This window comes from Balaenoptera physalus (genome assembly GCF_965194825.1).
Source record: "Balaenoptera physalus genome assembly, chromosome: X".
NCBI lineage: Eukaryota > Metazoa > Chordata > Mammalia > Artiodactyla > Balaenopteridae > Balaenoptera > Balaenoptera physalus.
The window spans coordinates 133,493,380-133,516,466 of NC_138903.1; the positions used below are offsets into that span (position 1 = coordinate 133,493,380).

A 23,087-nucleotide genomic window follows, 5' to 3' on the forward strand; every position below is an offset into this window, starting at 1 on the left:
CAGGATAGTCCACACGTTAAGCCACACAGCATCCCTCAGTAAAGTTAAGGGGATACAAACAAAAGGACTGAAATCATACAAAGTATGTTCTCTGGCCAAAACAGAGTGAAATTAGACATCAATAACAGAAGGAAACTTGGGAAATCTGCAAATAGAGGGAAATTGAGCCATGCGTCCCCAAATAACAGCATTAGTCTGGGACGATGCCAAATGCAACAGCACAGGATGAGGGGCTGAAACAGCAGACACAGATTCTCACGGTGGTGGGGCCCGGGAGGCCGAGAGGGAGGGTCCAGCAGGGGTGGCTTGTACTGCGGCCGGTCTCCTTGGTTGCAGGTGGCCGTGCTCTAACCGCCCCTCACATGGTCACCCTCTGTGCACGCACCCCCAGGCCCTGCCTTCTCTCCTTGTATGTGCTGATCTGCTCTTCTCTCAAGGGCACCAGCCATCTTGCTTTAGACCTCATCCCAATGGCCTCATGTCAACCTGAGAACCACTAACTCCCGTCACAGTGACATTGTGAGGTTCTAGGGGTTAGGGCTTCAACATGCAAAATTTGGGAGGACGCAGTTCAGTCCGTAACAATAGCCCAGGGAACATACAAGACATCACAAGGGAAATTAGAAAATACTTTGAAATGAAGAAAACACATACCAACGCCCCCAGGACTTATGGCTCGTGGCCAAAGAGGCACTTGGGAGTTAAAGCTGCAAACACCTGTGTTCCAATGGAAGCAACACCTCAAATCAATAGCCTCATCGTGAACAGGGGCAAGCGAGAAAAAGAGTAAGGCGAATCCAAGCATTCTGATAACAAATTTTCACGAGAAAAGAAAAACTGCACTAATCCACGTATGCGGGGATCAGAAGACATGTACTGGTTTGGAATCTTCACAACATGGGGGAGGGCACATCTTTCTTACACACTCAGTAACAAGAGCTACATCCACCGACCACTTCATTTGGCCCAGGCCTTTTACAAACAGGTCACATCATGGGAAACCCACACCAATGCTTTTGCCTTGTACTATTACGAGGCCCATTTTACAGATGGAGAAATCGAGGCATAGGAGTCTCCATGATTTGATCAGCTTATCACTAGAAGGACTCTTACTCAAGCTGATCTTCGTGTACGTGCAAAGCAAGACGGGGCTGTGTGCCGGGAGGCAGCACTGCATCTATGGAGAGCCCAGGGAGCTGCTCACCAAAGTGTGGGTGCAGGAGGGCTACCTGGAGTACCGGCAGGTGCCCCACAGCGACCCCGCCCGCTACGAGTTCCTGTGGGGTCCCCGGGCCCATGCGGAGACCAGCAAGTGGCAGGTCCTGGAGTATCTGCTCAGGGCCAGTGGATGGGATCCCAGGTCCCTCCCATCCCTGTGTGCAGAGGGTGTGAGCGATGAGGAAGAGGGGGCCTGAGCCAGAGCAGCAGCCAGGCTCCTTCCAGGCCCACGTCCAGCAGCTTCTCCCGTGGGGCAGGAAGGGAGGCTGATCCTTCGCTCAGAGTTGAAGAGGGAGCGGTCAGCCTTCTAAGTAGTGAGGGCCCGGGGCTGTCGGGGGAACCCGGTGTGCAGCATATTTGGGTTCCTGTTGTGTATGATGACATGGAATTTCATCTCTGTTTTCTTTAGGAATTTTTCAAATATTGTTCCACTTAAAAGAAGGCTTAATAAGCTTCAGTATATAAGTTTGTGAATGACATTAATCACACATGTATTTGCACTAATTCAGTTGAACGACAAGAGTTTTGCTATTGTGTAAAACAAATTGTAAGATTCCCATATCATTTTGTGATCCTGAACAAGATAACATGGCATTGGAATAGGAATTTACTTGGAAATGTGAAAGTAATTAGCAGTACAACTGAAGGCCACCCCATTGTTCCTCGGGACACTCTGTCGTCGGCTCAGTGGTGCGTGCCTTGCTGTGGGACTGTCCTGTGCCCACCATAGGGCAGGGCCAGGCCCCGGGCATGTGGGCCAGATGGGGAGGGGCTGCCCCGGGGGGAGCGGGCATTGCCGGCGCCCATCTTCCTGGCGAGAGGCCACCCGCGGGGCCCTCAGGAAGGGAGACTGTGTGGGGATGGAGGGCCACCGGGTGGGGTGTAGCAGAGGCACCTTGTTGGGGATCCTGGGGGGGGCGCCCGGGACCTGAGGGATCTGGTGGCTGTTAGAAGTTCCTCTCTGTGTTATCATGCCCTCTGTTCAATGGTTTCAGTCAATGTTTCTCTTAGTAAATTTCCCTGAAACTTTCATCTGAGTCTGGCCTCTGCTGTGGGCAATGGAGGGAAAGGGCTGCTGGGGGTGAGGGCGGGGGTCCAGAGTAGGATTCCTGCTCAGCACCCATGGGACACCTCTCCAGTGAAAGGGTAGGCTAGGCACTTTGCAGACCCAGACATGGTGAGGGTTTTTCTTCCATTTCATAGGTGAATTGTAAAGTTTTAGCACAAACTGATAATTGCCTAAAAAGGCAGTAGAGAATTTAAAATGTAAATTAAAAAAATTATCTCAGCAGGAAGAAGGGAACATAGGAGCAAAAATAGTTGGACAGACAGTGCTATGGACTGAATATTTGTAAACCTGTCCCCTTCATTCACCTGTTAAATTCTAACCCCCAAAGGGATGGGATTTGGAGGTGGGGCCCTGGGAAGTGATTAGCCCATGAGGGGGGAGCCCTCATGAATGAGACTAGCTCCCTTATAAAAGAGACCCCAGACAGCTGCCTCATCCTCTTCTGCCATGTGAGAAGATGGCTAGTTGATAACAACTAGACAAGAAATCAGTCCATATAAAGAAGAGCTTTATTACTAGTACTTTATTACTCAGCCGTACAAAGGAACGAAATTGGGTCATTTGTAGAGACGTGGATGGATCTAGAGACTGTCATACAGAGTAAAAGGAGTCAGAGAGAGAGAAACAAATATCGTATATTAATGCATATATGTGGAACCTAGAAAAATGGTACAGATGAACCGGTTTGCAGGGCAGAAGTAGAGACACAGATGTAGAGCACAAACGTGTGGACACCAAGGTGGGAAAGTGTTGGGGGCGGGGGGGTGGTGCTGTGATGAATTGGGAGATTGGGATTGACATATGTACACTAATATGTATAAAAGGGATAACTAATAATTACCTGCTGTATAAAAAAATAAAATTAAATTAAAAAATTTAAAAAAAGAGAAAGAAAAAAGAATAGCTTTATGACATTAACAATCACAGCAGAAACCCACCTGTAAAGACAGATTGACCTATGTGCCACCATGGGCTCTGCATCTCCAAGTTTGCTCCTCCAACTCCGCAGCCTTGCAGGGAGGCCTTCCTATTGGTGGAAGGCCAATGGGCGTGTCTTTTGCTTCCAGAGGCGCCAAGCCTTGGGACCTCACGCCCTCAGTGCGCGTGGCTACTGCTGCTTCGGTAGCAAAGCGCCTCCTCACGTGCTCTTCTGATCCAACCACTTTCTGTGTAAGGAGGCGTCTAGATCTTTCTCCCTCATCTTCCTCGGGCTTCCGGGAGCACCCGGAAACCCACGTGGCGTTCGCACAGAGTGCCTGGGACAGTGGGCTGCACAGTTCCTGGCTGCAGTGCTGAGACGAGCTCTTCAGCCCCTTCTGAGCGGGACTCCGGCGTCATCCACAGAGTCAGAGAAAGTCAGGAGACAGGCGGGGGCTTTGCCGGGGGCTGGACTCCGCAGGTACCGGGGGCGCTGGGAAGGAGTGGGGGTGGGGGGAGGGTTACGGGCTGCTCGATGGGGAGTGGGGGGAGGGGCGGCGGAGGGCAGCGGGCTGAAGGGGGGCTGGGGGAAGGGTCCCTCAGTGTGCTGGTCCGAGGGCAGGACCGCTGGCTGCTGGGGTGGCTGGTGGGGGGCGTTCTGGAGTTGGGGTGCAGAGGGTTGGGCTAATGGCTAAGCGTGGGGGGGCCCGGAGCGGAGGGCTTCTTGCTGGGCGGGTGGGGCCAGCTTTGGGGGCCAGAGGAGAGGACGACTGTCTGTGGGGGTGGGGAGGACGCGACGGGCGGGCCACTCCCCCTCCTCGGGCCGAGACACGAGGCGAGGGCTAACGGCTGCTGCGTGTGGCGGGAGGAAGGCGGAGCTACACCTGGCGCAGGCGCGGGTCGATGGGGAGGACTCTCGGGCCCCCTCCTCGGGCCGAGACACGAGGCGAGGGCTAACGGCTGCTGCGTGTGGCGGGAGGAAGGCGGAGCTACTCCTGGCACAGGTGCGGGGTCAATGGGGAGGACTCTCGGGCCCCCTCCCCGGGCCGAGACACGAGGCGAGGGCTAACGGCTGCCGCGTGTGGCGGGAGGAAGGCGGAGCTACTCCTGGCGCAGGCGCGGGTCGATGGGGAGGATTCCCGGGCGCGGGCACGGTAGGCGTTATGGGAGCTCCCGCCGGGGCGGGGGGTGGGGGGGGGAGGACGCTCGTGGCAGGAAGGGGGCTCCGGCTCCCGGGTGGGCGGGGGCAAGAGGGGTGAGCTCTGCGTCTGGGGTGCGAGAGGCGAGAGCCCCTGGCTCTGGGGGTGCTCGGGAGAGGACTCCCCGGTGTGGGGAGGTGAGAGAGGCAGTCTGATCTCTACGCATGGGGGGCGCCCGGCTTGCAGGGCCCAGAGCGGATTGCCAGCAGGTGGTGGGTGGGGGAGGGTGTATGGGGGGATGTGGTCGGGGGAGGGGGCGGGGAGGAGCCTCCTGGCCACGAGGGGCGTAAGTGATGCTGAGAGGGGAGGCGCTGGGGCTGCTGTGATCCGGTGGAGGCTGTTGACCATGGCAGATGGATTTGTGGGGGTCCAGGGAGGGGTCCTGCCCTGCTGCATGAGGCATCAAGAAGCTCCGCTGGCTGCCGAGGTGGGGCTAATGGCTAAGCGTGGGGGGGTCCAGAGCGGAGGGCTTCCTCCTGGGCGGGTGGGGCCGGCTTTGGGGGCCAGAGGAGAGGACGACTGGCTGTGGGGGTGGGGAGGACGCGACGGGCGGGCCACTCCCCCTCCCCGGGCCGAGACACGAGGCGAGGGCTAACGGCTGCTGCGTGTGGCGGGAGGAAGGCGGAGCGACTCCTGGCGCAGGCGCGGGTCGATGGGGAGGACTCTCGGGCCCCCTCCCCGGGCCGAGACACGAGGCGAGGGCTAACGGCTGCTGCGTGTGGCGGGAGGAAGGCGGAGCTACTCCTGGCGCAGGCGCGGGTCGATGGGGAGGATTCCCGGGCGCGGGCTCGGTAGGCGTTATGGGAGCTCCCGCTGGGGCGCGGGGTGGGGTGGGGCGGAGGACGCTCGTGGCAGGAAGGGGGCTCCGGCTCCCGGGTGGGCGGGGGCAAGAGGGGTGAGCTCTGCGTCTGGGGTGCGAGAGGCGAGAGCCCCTGGCTCTGGGGGTGCTCGGGGGAGGACTCCCCGGTGTGGGGAGGTGAGAGAGGCAGTCTGACCTCTACGCATTGGGGGCGCCCGGCTTGCAGGGCCCAGAGCGGATCGCCAGCAGGTGGTGGGTGGGGGAGGGTGTATGGGGGGATGTAGTGGGGGGGGCGGGGAGGAGCCGCCTGGCCACGAGGGGCGTAAGTGATGCTGAGAGGGGAGGCGCTGGGGCTGCTGTGATCCGGTGGAGGCTGTTGGCCATGGCAGATGGATTTGTGGGGGTCCAGGGAGGGGCTCTGGCCCCCTGCATGAGGCATCGAGAAGCTCCAGGTCGCACTGGAGGCCATAGGGCGCGATGAGCACTTGCAGTACTTCCTCACATCCTGGCCGCGGAGAGACTGGGGAGCGGGTATAAGGGGCGGTGTCTCAGGTGGGCGGAGGGAAGGATCCCATGTCCTGCGTGGAGTCAAGTTGAGGCCCCTGAGGGAGGACTGAGGAGGTGCTGGGCCCCAAACAGAGGGGACCCCACAGATCCCCGACCCTGCCGTCAGCCCTGGGAGGCCCCGGGGGCAGGATGAGCACACGCATTGTTTCTTTATTTCCCCATCAGGTCTAAGAGACCCTGGGGACTTGGTATAAAGGACGGGGCCTCAGATCGATAGAGGGGAGGGTCCAGGTGCTGCCAGAGTGAGGGTGAGGCCCCTGAGGGACGACTGAGGGGAGCCCACAGAAACCCATCCGTGTGGTCAGCCCTGGGCAACACCGGGGCAGGATGACCCCAGGCAGCATTTCCTGACATCCGGGTCCCAGAGAGAGTGGGGACTTGGGGTAAGGGGCAGGGCCTCAGGTGGGCAAAGGGGGGGATCCCAGGTCCTGCCGGGGGTCAAGGTGAGGACCCTGAGGGAGGACAGAGGGGACCCTGGACCCCAGAACAGAGGGGACCTCAGAGGAGCTCGCCCATGCTGTCAGCCCTGGGAGGTCCCGGGCAGGGCTGACTTGACGTTGCAGGCTCTCACCTCTGCCACGTGGTTGGGGGTGGACTCGTCCAGGGATGGGAGGACCTTGGTCTGAGGGGAAACATCAGGTCAGCAGAGGGAGGAGTCCCAGGATCTGCCGGGGTCAAGGTGTGGACCTCGAGAGAAGACTGAGGAGAGCCCAATCCCCGGAACAAAGGGGGACCCACAGAGTCCGGCCCACCCCTCCTGCCAGCACCGAGGGGCCCAGGGCTGTGCCACAATCTACACCCGAGGTGCGCCCTCCATTCCTCTTACAGGGGCTCCAGGAACCGGGAGGCGAAGGCCCAGGTCTGAGGCACGTGTCCTCAGGCCACAGAGCAGAGGAGGCCCAGGCAGCGCCAGGAGTCAAGGTGAGGTGCGTGCCCTGAGTGTGTACCCAGGGGCTCCCCCTCCCAGAACAGAGGGGACCCCACAAGGCTCAAGTCACCGCACCTCCCCACACCCCTCTCAGCCCTGGTCGGTACCTGGGGCTGCGCTGGCTGCACCCTGAGGAGCCACCTCGCTTCCTTCTTCAGGTTGGCAGGGGACAGGCCGCCCAGGAGGAGCGCCCCTGTGAGGCCCGAGGGCACCCCTCCAGGCGAGCCCTGTAAGTGGCCTTTGTCAGAGCTGCCCAGGGTGCGTTTCTCAGCCGAGGCTACTCACACCCCCTCTCTCCCCCAGGTCCGTGGTCCGTATCTGTCACCCCTGCCCAGACTCCCGTCGGCGGCCCGACCCCAGTCATCAGGCCCCCGGTCGAGATGAGAGAGCTGCGCCAGCCTGAGGCAGACCTTCAGGCCCCAGTCCAGGCCCAGGGCCCGGTGGAGGCGCAGCTGTTCGGGGCTGCGGGGGAGGAGGCCGCATCCCCCTCGTCCTCCTCCTCCCCCGTCGCCCCCTCCTTCTCCGCCTATGCCCAGTCCTTGCCCCAGGAGGCACTTACTGTGCTGATGGCTGACCTGGTGGCGTTCCTGCTCCTCAAGTATCGCACCAAGGAGCCGATCTCCAAGGCGGAGATGCTGAATATGGTCCTCCGTGACCATCGGGACTACTTCCCCGTGGTCTTCAGCCGAGCTTGCGAGTGCATGCAGCTGGTGTTTGGCGTGGACGTGAAGGAGGTGGACCCCCGCGAGTGCACCTACGTCCTGGTCCCCACCCTGGGCCTCACCTGTGATGCAGTGCTGAGCAACGGGCAGAGGCCCAAGGCCGGCCTCCTGGTGATGGTCCTGTGCCTGATCGCCCTGTACGGTGACCGCGCCCCTGAGGAGGAGGTCTGGGAAGCACTTAGCGTGATGGGGGTATATGCAGGGAGGGAGCACTGCATCTACGGGGAGCCCAGGGAGCTCCTCACCAAAGTGTGGGTGCAGGAGGGCTACCTGGAGTACCGGCAGGTGCCCCACAGCGACCCCGCCCGCTACGAGTTCCTGTGGGGTCCCCGGGCCTACGCGGAGACCAGCAAGTGTCAGGTCCTGGAGCATCTGCCCAGTGTCAATCCCTTGGATCCCAGGTCCCTCCCATCCCTGTGTGCAGAGGGTGTGAGCGATGAGGAAGAGGGGGCCTGAGCCAGAGCAGCAGCCAGGCTCCTTCCAGGCCCACGTCCAGCAGCTTCTCCCGTGGGGCAGGAAGGGAGGCTGATCCTTCTCTCTGAGTTTGAAGAGGGAGCGGTCAGCCTTCTAAGTAGTGAGGGCCCGGGCCTGTCGGGGGAAGCCGGTGTGCAGCATCTTTGGGTTCCTGTTGTGTATGTTGACATGGAATTTCATCTCTGTTTTCTTTAGGAATTTGTCAAATGTTGGTTCTTTTAATAGAAGACTAAACAAGCTTCAGTGTCTAACTTTGTGCATGACATTGATCCCACATGTATTTGTACTAATCCAGTTCAAGAACAAGAGTTTTGCTGTTCTGTAAGAGAGGTTGGGAAATATCCCAGTTCATTTTGTGACCGTGTACAAGATAACAGGAAATAAGAATTAGAACTCTTTTGGAAATGTGGAAGTACTTAGCAGTAATATAGATGGGGGAAGAATTAGAAAAATAAAAGTAATCGTAGTTCCAGTTCTTGCTTCTTCCCTGTCTTGTCTGTCATTCTATAACACTAACTATCTCTGTTCAGTTGGATTTGCATGGGTATTTTAAGAAAGTAGGAGAAGATTAATCTGCGTCAATAAGCCCCCTGCCCACTGGCTTGTTTATTCCGCACACCTCCACGGAGCCTCTGCTCTCCGGAAGGGCCTGTGTTAGTAGCGGGAATGCTAGGAAAAGCAGGACACACCCACACCTAGGGGGATGGTCTAGGAGCCGCAGTCACATGAGGAAGGTGGTGAGACATCCCCCAAGTCCCACAGAACAAGTCAACATGGGACGAGGCGGTGGGGCTCCAGGAGCGAGCCCTGGAGTGTAAGTGCCCTGAGCCAGGGCAGTTTGGGCCTTTGGGAAGCGGGGCTTCCTTCTGTGGGAGGTGATGGTGACGGAGCTGGGTGGTGGCAGCAGCCAGACCTGCAGAGGGTGTGTCTTGGGTTTGGGGGGAAAGTCTGAAATGCGACATGGCTGTGAGATGTCCTTTTGGATCATGGATAAAGGCGAGAGGAATCCCGTCCTGGGGCAGGAAGGAACGGGTGCCGGCTCTTGTCGCATTGCGGTGGACCACACTGAAGCGGCAGGTGTTTTATCCCCACCATCTGCAAGGATTTCCAGAGAAATGAGGATCTTGCGCTTTGAAGTACTGCTCAGTATTCCCTGGGCTGGCCCTGCTCTCCCTGCCCTGGGAGAGCCAGTTACCAACTATATTGAAACGACTATTTTAGTCACCTGGAGTTCACTTTGGCCACCTGTGAGCAAGGTCTAGCTTTCACTGGGATGAAATGGATGAAAATAGGTGGTTTGAACGAAGAGAGGCTGCCAAAGCGGAAAGGAGTCGCTGTGTGACTGGAATCCTGGGAGCTTTGCGTGAGCTGCGCCGAGCTGGGGAAAACACCACCCCTCCCTCCCCGCCGACAGACACACACACACACGTCCAAATTGAATAATACATCCTCCAGGAGTAAAACACACAGAGCAGCAATTTTGGCTGGTTTTCTATTCCGTTTCCTATGGAGCTGCAAATTCTCTGAGATGTCATGAAAAGAAAAGAACTTCCAGAGGAAAGAGGGACAGAGTCTGGGATCAGAATAATACTAGAAATAAGTCCTAGCCACTAAAGAAGCAATGTCCGCCAGTGTCCCCGGGTTCAGGCAGGTTCAGAAATGTGGCGGCATCAGAGACCCACAGGTTCGGGCCGTGACCTGGCATCGAAAGGAAGGAGCAACTTCTGGGCCTAATGAGATTGTGAGGTCACTGCAGTGGGAGGTGCAGAAGGCGCCGGGGGCTAAAGAGGCAGCCCTCCCTGCTGAGCGCCGTAGAGCAACGTGAACGTTACGTGTGATCCTGGATTTGAAGCACCTGCCACATAGCAGGCGGGCACTTGGAAAAGGAGGAGAATTTCAAGGCCAATGTGACGTGTTCAGACACTCCTGCCGGAAAAGAAGGGGATTTTGTCATCACAAATGGTAAGCGCTGCTTCTGTTGAGCCTCTACTAGGCAGTGTGGACTTGGAGAGACGTCAGGTGCTCGTCCCCATCTTGTCTTCCTCTCCTCCCCGCACAAATGGGGACACAGCACTGCCAGTCCTCTTTACTTAGGAGGGGTCATGTGATGACCTTTTGCCACTGAATTCTGAGCAGAAGCACTTTTGTCACGGCCAACTGTGTAGAAGGCACAGCGGGGCCGGGGGTTAATCCTCAAGGCATGACAACACAGACACAGACCACTGTGTTTCCTCCCCCAGGGTCTTAAGTCCTGCACCTTTGACCCTTAGATGTGAGATGCCAGACTCTGTGCCTTTAAGGCCCTGGGCAGGGTTGGAGGTGTTCCAGAGAGAGGCTGCCCCACAGGGAGCCCGCGGAGGGAATTCCCCCAAGCCACCCGCACCCTTAGGTCCCTGAGCTGCACCCATCCGTCCCTGCGGGGCTGTGCTGAGTCTCTGTCAGGAGGGCAGCCGCCAGCTGCCAAACGGCCCTGTTGGGGTCGGGGGTGTCCTCGGGGGGCCCAGCCCCGAGTCCCCCCCGGGGGTGACCCCGCTGCCCCCAGCGCCCACTCTCTCCGGAACCTGGCCTCGGTCTGCGCAGCCTGGCTTCTGCCCTGCCTGTCCCCGCACTGAGAGCCGCTTAGGCCCCGGTCCTGATGACCTCATGCATGTGTGTTTATCTGAAAGTGCCAGAGAAGCATCCCCTCCCACCAATATCATGCTTCGGGTGGAGCTGGCAGGACGTGATGTAGCCACTCGGCGAGTCTCCTCGTGGTTGGTAAATGATAATCATGGCCGCGTGGATGTGGGGCGAATCTCTGTGCTTCCGAGTTATTTTGAAATCATTCCCTACGTAATGCCCAAATGTTTGAGTACACTGATGGCCTTCTGAATGTGACCGTGAGGTTTTGGTTTTTGAGCCTGAGTGTGAGAGGCAGAGGGGCGTCTTGTGAGCCCCGCGCAGAGCCGGCTAGGACTCTGGTGTCCCCGATCAGGGTGTCTGAGCAGAGGGCCAGGCTGCAGCAGATGGCAGGGGTGGTCCCCAGGACGCTCCCCCAGGCCCCAGCCACCCGCAGACCCGCATGAGGATGTGGAAAGGAGCCAGGCAGGGGAGGGCTTTGGGGTCCCGGTGATGCAGGCTGTGAAGAGGGTCAGCCGCCCCAGAGAGGGGGAAGGGGCAGCGCCCACCAGACCCCGTGTGACCCGCCCTGGGCTGGCCGGGGGCGGCCGGTGGGAGCAGGCGCCTCTGCCGGCGAGCTGCAGCCCTGGACCCCAGCAGGAAATGGGTGCTCCAGGACCAGACCCCCGTGGGGCGCTCCCGGGGGAAAGCAGGGATTCCTAGTGCCCGTTTGTGCAGTGAACTGACTGATGGGGGACAGTGCTAGCCCAGGCACGGCCGCGGCAGGCAGGGCAGCAGCGGCCGGGACACGCCAAGAGCACCCCAGGGACATTCCGGGAGGCACTTTTCAGGGGGGCAGCAGCACCCTCCCCAGTAGACTCTGGACGAGCACACACCACCCCGGCACCCAGCCAGTCCTGACCAGGGCGGGGCAGAGCACACGGGAGCTCCCTGCCCATCAGCGGGAAGGTCTGACGTCCTCTACGTGCCCTGAGCCTGCCCCGTGAGGGGCTGGTGTGAGTTGTCTCAGCCGTGGCCCTGTTTCCCGAGAAGCCCCCGTTCCCGGGCCCCAGCTAAAGTCTGCTCTGAGCTCCAGCCCCCTTGGCAAAGCGCTGACCTCCTGCCTGCCTCTCGCCTACCCTCCTCTGTGGCAAACATCGCCGGCTGCTGCTTGAGGGGCCTTCGTGAGCAAGTAAGGGGTCCCGGGCCTTTGCCTGTCCTTGGTCCCTGAGCTGGGGCTGGGCACAGGGACGGGGCTGGGCACAGGGATAGGGCTGGGATGGTGGCGGGATGCAGGGTGTGAAGCCAAGGGACATTCACAAGACAGCAGCAGGGTGCAAAGCCACGTGCGCTCAAGCATCCAGAGGAGGTCATCCACAGGGCCCTGAAGGGCACAGACACTCACGCCCGTGAGGACACTGTGAGAGTCCTCCAGCCCGGCGGTCCCCGTGCTTTGAATGCAGGCTTGCCGCCTGCCTGACAGCCAGTCTGCCGGGGGAAGTGAGCCTGCAGGAGAAGGTGGGGCCACCACGCCGCCGGGAGAGACGGGAGCAGAGTGGGCAGTGGAAGGAGAGAGCAGGGCCCAAGCCTGCGCAGAAGAGCCGCCTTCAGAGGGCCGTGCCTCGGACCCCCACGTCCAGACGAAACCTTCTCCATCCTCACGCCCTCTCTGCTAGATCCCACCTCTCCTCCAGGGCCTCATCTTCATTTCAGGGGAGGTGGCGTCTTGACAGGGTTTAGGAGAGTCCCCGTGGGCAGGGTCCGGCGTCAGGCTCTCAGCGTCCTCATCTGTAGAATGGAGAGTGTAACAGTACAACTTCTGAGCCTTGATATGAGATTGTGTTCGGTTCCTGGAGCCGCCCAACAAGGTAGCACAAATTGAAGTCGCCAGTGGGGTTGCGACTTCTCTCCCTTTTCTGAAGGCTCAAGTGAAAAACATCACGGTGCTGGCAGGGCCATGCTTCCTCTGATGGCTCTGGAGGAGGGTTTTTCTTCTTTCTTCCATCTCGTGATGTCCCCAAGTGTTCCCTGGTTTATGGCTAGATTACTCCAGTCTCTGCCTTCATTTTCACATGGCTGTCTCCCCTCTGGTCATGCCTACGGCCAATTTGCCCTCTTCTTCTAAGGATACCGGTCATATGGGATTAGGCCCAGTCTAATGACCTCATCTTTTTTTTGTTTGTTTGTTTTTAACATCTTTATTGGAGTATAATTGCTTTACATTGTTGTGTTAGTTTCTGCTGTATGACAAAATGAATACATATATATATATCCCCATATCCCCTCCCTCTTGCGTCTCCCTCCCACCCTCCCTATCCCACCCCTCTGGGTGGTCACAAAGCACCGAGCTGGTCTCCCTGTGCTATGCGGCTGCTTCCCACTAGCTATCTATTTTACATTTGGTAGTGTATATATGTCCATGCCACTCTCTCACTTTGTCCCAGCTTACCCTTCCCCCTCGCCATGTCCTCAAGTCCATTCTCTACGTCTGCATCTTTATTCCTGGCCGGCCCCCTAGGTTCTTCAGAACCTTTTTTTTTTTTTTTAGATTCCATAGGTATGTGTTAGCATACGGTATTTGTTTTTCCCTTTCTGACTTACGACTTACTTCACTTTGTATGACAGACTCTAGGTCCATCCACCTCACTACATATAACTCAATTTCGTTTCTTTCTATACCTGAGTAATATTCCATTGTATATATGTGCCACATCTTCTTTATCCATTCATCTGTCGTTGGACACTTAGGTTGCTTCCATGTCCTGGCGATTGTAAATAGTGCTGCAGTGAACATTGTGGTACATGTCTCTTTCTGAATTATGGTTTTCTCAGGGTATATGCCCAGTAGTGGGATTGTTGTAATGACCTCATCTTAACTCGACTACATCTGCAAAGGCCCTATTTCCCAATAAGTTCCCCTCGCAGGTACTGGGGATGAGGGTTTCAGCATATCTTTTGGGGGGCATAATTTAACCCCAAACAAATATGCCACAAGGTGTCACCTGCATATGAAGTGCCTGACCCAGTGTAGGTGCTCAATGCCAAGGGGCTATTATTACTGCGTATCCAAGATCTACCTTTCCCCAGGCTGTAGCCCTGGACCCCATCATGAAATGTGTACTCTTGGGACACGTCCCTGTGGGACACTCCAGGATGGAAGAAGTGCACCTCTGGAAACAGACACTCCTTTTGCCCCTTATTGGAGGCGACCGTCAGGTGTGGGTGACGTCTTGCCTCAGGGTCGTGGCAGCTAAGAGGCCCAAAGCAACCCCCCCAACCCCGCTGACTTATCTGGAGGCATTTCCAGGATCCAGCATCTTTAGCAGCAGCCTCTGTGTGGGCACACACCACGCAGTTCCCAAACCAATCTTACCCAGAGTGGGGAAGATTAGACAGCAGCCCTGGCTTGAGGACTCTCAGTCAAGGTCCCGCTCCTCTGAGAAGCCCGTGCTTCCCCACGCATACCTAATGGTTTGCTCTGAACTCCCGTTTCCTCGGCAACAAGCTGAATCTTGCCTGGGTCTTGACAGACCTCTTTAAGTAACACTGGCAGATATCCTAAAGCCATTCTCGAGCAAGTACGGGGTTCCAGGTCTACACCTGGCCTCATTAGGGGGCTCCTGCCGTAGTCCAGGCAAACATCTATGAGGCTGGATCAAGGCACTGACTGCGGGGCTTGAGAAGAAAGTGCATTCCAGATATGTTTATGCAGTGGAAGAGGCCGGGCTTGTGTATCATATGGGCTTGGAGGTTAAGGGAGAGGGAAAGCTGAAGATAACTTAGGAAGGGTTTGTTTCACACTTACAGGCTCTGTGTGCTTGTGTTTGGTTTCCTTTCTATTTCCTTTTCTAACATACCCATCACCTTTTGTCCAAAGTTTCCTTTTGTCCTTTTTATTTTGAAAATGTCAATAGACTTTATTTATTTTGACCTTTTCCTTTAAGATTTGAAAACATTTTGTGAAAGCAGAATTCTTACATGCCCCTCACCCAGTTCCCTCTATTACTAACATTTTGCATTAATATGATAGACTTATTACAATTAATGAGCAGGTATTGATGCATTATTTATTATCAACTAAAGCCCATACTTTACTCAGATTTCTGTAGTTTTTACCTAAATGTCCTTTTCCCACTCCAGGAATCCAGCCAGGAAACCACATGACATTTAGTTGTAATGTCTCCTTGGTCTCCTCTTAGCTTTAACAGTTTCTTTGTTTTTGATGATCTTGACAGTTTTGAGGAGCACTCATTAGATATTTTGTACCATGTCCCTCAGTTGGGATTTGTCTGCTATTTTACTCATGATTAGTCTGGGGTTATGAGTGTGGAGGAGGAGGATTACAGATGTAAAATGCCATTCTCATCACACCATGCCAAGTGTGTACACACTATTAGCACGATTGAGCACTGATGACGTTCACCTTGAGCATCTGGCTGAGGTAGTGCTTGTCAGGTGTCTACACTGTAAAGTGACTGTTTTGTGCCCCCTTTTCATACTGTCCTCTTTGGAAGAAGGTCACTACGTGTGGTCCATACTTCAGGGGCGAGGAGTTGTGCTGCACTTTCTTGAAGTGCAAGTACCTGTATAAACTGGAAGTTTTCTCTATGGGAGATGTGTCTATTCTTCCTTATTTATGTAATTAATAAATCATTTATTTTTCTCAGTATGGACTCATGGTATTTGTATGACACTTTGGGGGTAAAATCCAATGTAACTTTATATATTTTTATTTTCAAATTGTTGTAGGATTGGCCCTCGGTGCTCTTCCTGTTAGCTCCCTTCGTACATACCTTTGTCATACCCCTGGAAATATTGCTCTTTTTTTTTTTTTTTTGAGTACTTTCTTTTCACACACTACAAGATACCCCAGGCTCATTTTGCATATTTCCTGTCCCAATTCTAGAATCATCAATTTCTCCATGGAGCCCTTGTTCCTTTTATTGTAAAATGCTATGAAAAAACTAGATCTGGGCACTACGTGTGCTCATTGCTACTGGGGTGTCTTGGCTTCTAGGACCCCTTGGCTGACAGAGCAAAGAATTATATGTGTGCTTACTACTCTTTATTTATATATCTCTAAATATTTTATATGTAATCATCTGCATATATATTAAGCTAAACAAGAGTGCTTACTGATGTCTCCAACTCTGACCCACTATCACATAGATCATTACTGCCTCCCCTGCTTGCTTCTCTGCAAATTTCCACTCAATAGTGAAAAACCTTGAGATTGATAAATTGTGTGTTAGTGTCCCATTGTCTCTACTGAGCAACCTCCAGGACCTGGTTATCTCTGGAGGAACTGCTAAAATTGAATTTATAGGCCTGCAAAGCAGCAGCTCCAGGACTCCCTGGGACCTCATCAAAGTGGTGCCTGCCTTCCAGGCTCTGGACTCTGAGAAGCCTGCCTGGTCTCTGTCTGTGAAGCTCTTGACAGGGCAACAGTGTCTGTTATTCAGGTGTCTGAACTGACAATCTAACTCTTCATGCCTGTTTGGATTGAAGCCACCTGTAGCTAAGTTTGGGCTGCTCAATCTGTCCACAGGAAAGTATCTCTTTTCTCTTTACATTCTTTTTAAAATTATTCTTTTCCATTGTGGTTTATCACAGGATATTGAATATAGTTCCCTGTGCTATACAGTAGGACCTTGTTGTTTATCCATCCTATACATACTAGCTTGCATCTGCTAATCCCAAACTCCCAATCCTTCCCTCCCCCATCCCTCTCCCCCTTGGCAACCACAAGTCTGTTCTCTATGTCTGTGAGAGTCTCTCTCTGTTTCATAAAAGTTCATTTGTGTCATATCTTAGATTCCACATATAAGTGATATCCTATGGTATTTGTCTTTCTCTGTCTGACTTCACTTAGTATGATAATCTCTAGGTCCATCCATGTTGCTGCAAATGGCATTATTTAATTCTTTTTTACGGCTAAGTAGTAGTCCATTGCATATATGTACCACATCTTCTTTATCTATTCATCTGTCGATGGACATTTAGCTTGCTTCCATGTCTTGACTATTGTGAATAGTGCTGCTATGAATATAGGGGTGCATGTATCTTTTGGAATTAGAGTTTTGTCCAGATATATGCCCGGGAGTGGGACTGCTGGATCATATGGAAACTCTATTTTTAGTTTTTTGAGGAACCTCCATACTGTTTTCCATAGTGGCTGCACCAACTGACATTCCCACCTACAGTGTAGCAGGGTTCCCTTTCTCCACACCCTCTCCAGCCTTTGTTATTTGTAGACTTCTTAATGATGGCCATTCTGACCAGCGTGAGGTGGTACTTCATCGTAGTTTTAATTTGTATTTCTCTAAGAATTAGTGATGTTGAGCATATTTTCATCTGCTTTTTGGCCATCTGTACGTCCGGGACAGGCTCCACGGTCATACTGTCGAGATAAGAGCCCCGAGCTCAGCGGGAGGAGAGAGCGCACACACCAGTCCACCAGAACCAGAAGACTGGGGGCTCCCTTCTTTGCACTTTGGCGGCAGGTAGAGCAGGCCCCCTGAGACGGGCACACTGGGCGGTGCAGGACAGGAGCGCCGTCACCCGGGCGCTGACCTGCAGGTGCCGCCCGGCCCGGGCTGCTCGCGCTTACATCCCGAGGCCCGCTGGTGCGCGCTCAGCCCCTTTCTAGGGTTCGTTGACTGGGGCACGCCTTCACTTTTAAGGAGTAGGTTGCTCTCCTCTTGGTCGTGCACTTCCGTAGGCCTCCTGACCTGGGACCACAGGGAGATGCTCGTATTTAAAAACCACTTTCCCGTTCACCTCAGCCCGTGGGGAACTTGCTTACGAGTAACTCTACAGAGAAAGGGGAGATTGTGCGGACTGTAATATCAAGCTATCTGCTTTTCACAAAGGAACCTTTTGATTTACGAAGTCTAGGCTGCCTGGCATCGGTAAAGAGAGCAGCGGCGTACCTCACGCCAGCGCTGAGTCCCTCTAGACTTTGCACCGCATGTCTGCGGACTGACGTTGGCTGAGCTCCCGCCCTCCTGGGCTGGGTAGAGGCAGCTGCCCAAGCTCCCGCAGGAGTAAAGGGGACGCGAGAAGGGGCTTCACAGGCTGACCTGTGACAGCCACATAGAGTCGCCGAACCACTCGTGCCCGGGCCACCAGAGGAGAGGCCAGGCTGGTCCCGAGCCCTGGGCTTGACTTCTGTTCCCAGGGCGTCCCAGGCGACAGTGTCTAGGACAGTGGAAAGGCTTCTCAACCGGAAAGGGTGGCTCAGAGAGAGAGAGGGCTGCGTCACAAGTGCTCCAGACTCTGTAAGGGTGACCCTGGAGGCCGAAACGGGCAGAGCCACGTGAGTCTGGCGATCGATGGCGGACTCACCTGCCACCAGCTCTGCCCGAGCCTCCTTCAGCCCCGTGGTCAGCCCGGGGCTGCCCGTCCACCAGCCGCGGCCTCGTCGCCCTCGCTGCCGGCTGTGCCGATACCAGCCGCGGCAGGGCCCCGAGGGCTCAGCACCACGCGGGCACACACGTGACTGAGCCAGCTCGCACTGGTCAACGACGTAAATTCTGGAAATGTGCTGGGTCCCAGCTTCGGGGGTGGGGGGCGGGCGTCCTGAGCCTGCGTCCCCACGAAGACAGTGAGCAGGGTCAGCGCCCAGTGATGTGTGCAGAGCACTGAAGGCCAGGGTGCGCCCCCAGCTCACAGCTGCTGCCTCCATGTGTGGGGGATGGGCTGGGGGACCTGGGCAGGCCTCTGTGGCTGTCACAGCGATAGGGCGACATCCCCTCCCAAACACTGCTAAGGAGGGGGGGCGGGGAGCGGGAATTGCCTGGAGTTCCAGGGGTTAGGACTCGACGCGTTCACTGTGGTGGCCCGGGTTCAATCCCTGGTTGGGGAACTAAGATCCCCCAAGCCTTGTGGGGTGGCCAAAAACACAAAAAAGGAAAAAAAAAGGAGGGTTGGGGGAGGAGGGGAAGTAGACCCAAGGTACCAGGAATGATCCAACCACCAGCAGCCAGAGGAGCCGCGGGTCAGCCCGGGTGAGGGGTGGTCCCATCTGCCGCTCCCGTCTGTCACAATCCAACAGCTAGTGGACGTCAGGGGGGTCTCTTGAGCAACCCAACAGCAGTGCCCCAAAATGAACGATGCAAAAATGGACAGAAGGGAAGGAAGAAACAGGTGTACAACAGAAGTGGGAGACTTCAGTTCCCCCTGTGATGGATTCAAATGGATCCCCCAGCTCCCACCCCAACCATTAAATCCACCTGTTGCAGTGCTAATCCCAAGGTGAATGTATTTGGAGATAGCACCCTTGGGGGAGTCAGTAAGGTTGAATGAGGTCATAAGAGTGGGACCCTAATTCCACAAGAGTGGTGTCCTTTGGAAAAGAGGAAGAGACAGGGAAGATCTCCCTCCCTCCCTCACCCTCTCTTCCTCCCTCCCACCCTCCCTCTCTCTCTCTCTCTTTCTCTCCCTCCCTCCCTCTCTCTCTCTCCATCCCTCCTTCACCCTCTGCCCCCTCTCTCTCTCTCCCTCACTCCCTACCGGTCTCTCTCTCCCTCTCCCCCCTTCTCTCTCTCTCTCCCCTATTCTCTCTCCCTCCCTCACCCCACATCTTGCTTTCACTCTCTCCCTCCCTCCCCCTCTCTCTCTTCCTCCCTACCGCTCCCATCTCTCTCCCTCCCTCCCTCCCTCTCCCTCTTGCTTTCTCTCTCTCCCTCCCTCCCTCCCTCTTCCCTCTCTCCCTCCCCCATCCTTCCTTCCCTCTCTCTCTCTTCTTTTCCTCCCTCCCTTTCCCCCCAACCTGTGCACAGAAGCCAAGTGAGGGACCAAGGGAAAACCGGCTGTCTGCGAGCCAGGAGGAGAGGCCTTCCCTCACCTGAAACCCAACTTTCCAGCAAGTTGATGTTGGACTTCTAGCCACCAGGAGTGGGACCCAGTACGTTTCTGTAGTTTGAGCCACCCACTCTGTGGGACTTTGCTATGGCAGCTCTAAGCAGACTAACACAGCCTGCTTTCATTATGGGTACAACAACCTGCCAGCACCGCAGTAAGGGAATCACAGGTTTGAAGAGCCCTGTACAAAGACTAGATCTCATGACACGTGTAGACTATTAGCCCCAAGAGCAGAATACACACGTGCTCGTCAAGTGTACCTAGAACGTTCTCCAGGATAGTCCACACGTTAAGCCACACAGCATCCCTCAGTAAAGTTAAGGGGATACAAACAAAAGGACTGAAATCATACAAAGTATGTTCTCTGGCCAAAACAGAGTGAAATTAGACATCAATAACAGAAGGAAACTTGGGAAATCTGCAAATAGAGGGAAATTGAGCCATGCGTCCCCAAATAACAGCATTAGTCTGGGACGATGCCAAATGCAACAGCACAGGATGAGGGGCTGAAACAGCAGACACAGATTCTCACGGTGGTGGGGCCCGGGAGGCCGAGAGGGAGGGTCCAGCAGGGGTGGCTTGTACTGCGGCCGGTCTCCTTGGTTGCAGGTGGCCGTGCTCTAACCGCCCCTCACATGGTCACCCTCTGTGCACGCACCCCCAGGCCCTGCCTTCTCTCCTTGTATGTGCTGATCTGCTCTTCTCTCAAGGGCACCAGCCATCTTGCTTTAGACCTCATCCCAATGGCCTCATGTCAACCTGAGAACCACTAACTCCCGTCACAGTGACATTGTGAGGTTCTAGGGGTTAGGGCTTCAACATGCAAAATTTGGGAGGACGCAGTTCAGTCCGTAACAATAGCCCAGGGAACATACAAGACATCACAAGGGAAATTAGAAAATACTTTGAAATGAAGAAAACACATACCAACGCCCCAGGACTTATGGCTCGTGGCCAAAGAGGCACTTGGGAGTTAAAGCTGCAAACACCTGTGTTCCAATGGAAGCAACACCTCAAATCAATAGCCTCATCGTGAACAGGGGCAAGCGAGAAAAAGAGTAAGGCGAATCCAAGCATTCTGATAACAAATTTTCACGAGAAAAGAAAAACTGCACTAATCCACGTATGCGGGGATCAGAAGACATGTACTGGTTTGGAATCTTCACAACATGGGGGAGGGCACATCTTTCTTACACACTCAGTAACAAGAGCTACATCCACCGACCACTTCATTTGGCCCAGGCCTTTTACAAACAGGTCACATCATGGGGAAACCCACACCAATGCTTTTGCCTTGTACTATTACGAGGCCCATTTTACAGATGGAGAAATCGAGGCATAGGGAGTCTCCATGATTTGATCAGCTTATCACTAGAAGGACTCTTACTCAAGCTGATCTTCGTGTACGTGCAAAGCAAGACGGGGCTGTGTGCCGGGAGGCAGCACTGCATCTATGGAGAGCCCAGGGAGCTGCTCACCAAAGTGTGGGTGCAGGAGGGCTACCTGGAGTACCGGCAGGTGCCCCACAGCGACCCCGCCCGCTACGAGTTCCTGTGGGGTCCCCGGGCCCATGCGGAGACCAGCAAGTGGCAGGTCCTGGAGTATCTGCTCAGGGCCAGTGGATGGGATCCCAGGTCCCTCCCATCCCTGTGTGCAGAGGGTGTGAGCGATGAGGAAGAGGGGGCCTGAGCCAGAGCAGCAGCCAGGCTCCTTCCAGGCCCACGTCCAGCAGCTTCTCCCGTGGGGCAGGAAGGGAGGCTGATCCTTCGCTCAGAGTTGAAGAGGGAGCGGTCAGCCTTCTAAGTAGTGAGGGCCCGGGGCTGTCGGGGGAACCCGGTGTGCAGCATATTTGGGTTCCTGTTGTGTATGATGACATGGAATTTCATCTCTGTTTTCTTTAGGAATTTTTCAAATATTGTTCCACTTAAAAGAAGGCTTAATAAGCTTCAGTATATAAGTTTGTGAATGACATTAATCACACATGTATTTGCACTAATTCAGTTGAACGACAAGAGTTTTGCTATTGTGTAAAACAAATTGTAAGATTCCCATATCATTTTGTGATCCTGAACAAGATAACATGGCATTGGAATAGGAATTTACTTGGAAATGTGAAAGTACTTAGCAGTACAACTGAAGGCCACCCCATTGTTCCTCGGGACACTCTGTCGTCGGCTCAGTGGTGCGTGCCTTGCTGTGGGACTGTCCTGTGCCCACCATAGGGCAGGGCCAGGCCCCGGGCATGTGGGCCAGATGGGGAGGGGCTGCCCCGGGGGGAGCGGGCATTGCCGGCGCCCATCTTCCTGGCGAGAGGCCACCCGCGGGGCCCTCAGGAAGGGAGACTGTGTGGGGATGGAGGGCCACCGGGTGGGGTGTAGCAGAGGCACCTTGTTGGGGATCCTGGGGGGGGCGCCCGGGACCTGAGGGATCTGGTGGCTGTTAGAAGTTCCTCTCTGTGTTATCATGCCCTCTGTTCAATGGTTTCAGTCAATGTTTCTCTTAGTAAATTTCCCTGAAACTTTCATCTGAGTCTGGCCTCTGCTGTGGGCAATGGAGGGAAAGGGCTGCTGGGGGTGAGGGCGGGGGTCCAGAGTAGGATTCCTGCTCAGCACCCATGGGACACCTCTCCAGTGAAAGGGTAGGCTAGGCACTTTGCAGACCCAGACATGGTGAGGGTTTTTCTTCCATTTCATAGGTGAATTGTAAAGTTTTAGCACAAACTGATAATTGCCTAAAAAGGCAGTAGAGAATTTAAAATGTAAATTAAAAAAATTATCTCAGCAGGAAGAAGGGAACATAGGAGCAAAAATAGTTGGACAGACAGTGCTATGGACTGAATATTTGTAAACCTGTCCCCTTCATTCACCTGTTAAATTCTAACCCCCAAAGGGATGGGATTTGGAGGTGGGGCCCTGGGAAGTGATTAGCCCATGAGGGGGGAGCCCTCATGAATGAGACTAGCTCCCTTATAAAAGAGACCCCAGACAGCTGCCTCATCCTCTTCTGCCATGTGAGAAGATGGCTAGTTGATAACAACTAGACAAGAAATCAGTCCATATAAAGAAGAGCTTTATTACTAGTACTTTATTACTCAGCCGTACAAAGGAACGAAATTGGGTCATTTGTAGAGACGTGGATGGATCTAGAGACTGTCATACAGAGTAAAAGGAGTCAGAGAGAGAGAAACAAATATCGTATATTAATGCATATATGTGGAACCTAGAAAAATGGTACAGATGAACCGGTTTGCAGGGCAGAAGTAGAGACACAGATGTAGAGCACAAACGTGTGGACACCAAGGTGGGAAAGTGTTGGGGGCGGGGGGGTGGTGCTGTGATGAATTGGGAGATTGGGATTGACATATGTACACTAATATGTATAAAAGGGATAACTAATAATTACCTGCTGTATAAAAAAATAAAATTAAATTAAAAAATTTAAAAAAAGAGAAAGAAAAAAGAATAGCTTTATGACATTAACAATCACAGCAGAAACCCACCTGTAAAGACAGATTGACCTATGTGCCACCATGGGCTCTGCATCTCCAAGTTTGCTCCTCCAACTCCGCAGCCTTGCAGGGAGGCCTTCCTATTGGTGGAAGGCCAATGGGCGTGTCTTTTGCTTCCAGAGGCGCCAAGCCTTGGGACCTCACGCCCTCAGTGCGCGTGGCTACTGCTGCTTCGGTAGCAAAGCGCCTCCTCACGTGCTCTTCTGATCCAACCACTTTCTG

The 23,087-nt window shown here is 54.7% G+C and overlaps 1 protein-coding gene and 1 pseudogene across 2 annotated transcripts in view; one reads left to right on the forward strand and one right to left on the reverse strand.

The window, feature by feature from the left end:
• TEX28 (testis expressed 28) overlaps positions 1 to 23,087 on the reverse strand; it is a 66,424-nt gene that overhangs the window by 30,838 nt on the left and 12,499 nt on the right.
• LOC309652847 (melanoma-associated antigen 10 pseudogene) lies at positions 6,910 to 9,647 on the forward strand (annotated as a pseudogene). The gene has a single exon. The product of its transcript is annotated as a melanoma-associated antigen 10 pseudogene (transcript).